Consider the following 441-nt stretch of genomic DNA (forward strand, 5'->3'; position numbering starts at 1 on the left):
TGCTGCATCACCCCCTCCTCTTCAGGGAAAACCAATGCTAGCTCGAGACGTAGCACCCACCTTCCTAGCAAACCGTTATTTGGCTATGTTACCGCTTTTGCTCAGCCCCTCTTATAGTGTTGCTAGTTGCAGGTGACTGTAGGTTGTTCCATGTTGAAATATGGATATGTTGGGATATCACAATATCTCTTATTTAATTAATGCATTTATATACTTGGTAAAGGGTGGAAGGCTAGGACTTTTGCTTGGTGTTTTGTTCCACTCTTGCCGCCCTAGTTTCCATCATACCGGTGTTATGTTCCTTGATTTTGTGTCCCTAACACGATGAGGGTTTATGGGCCCCTCTTCATAGTTCGCTTTGAATAAAACTCCTCCAGCAAGGCTCAACCTTGGTTTTACCATTTGCCTAATAACAACTAAAACTTGCATAGGAACTTTCTG

This window comes from Triticum dicoccoides, chromosome 4A, assembly GCF_002162155.2.
Source record: "Triticum dicoccoides isolate Atlit2015 ecotype Zavitan chromosome 4A, WEW_v2.0, whole genome shotgun sequence".
Lineage (NCBI taxonomy): Eukaryota > Viridiplantae > Streptophyta > Magnoliopsida > Poales > Poaceae > Triticum > Triticum dicoccoides.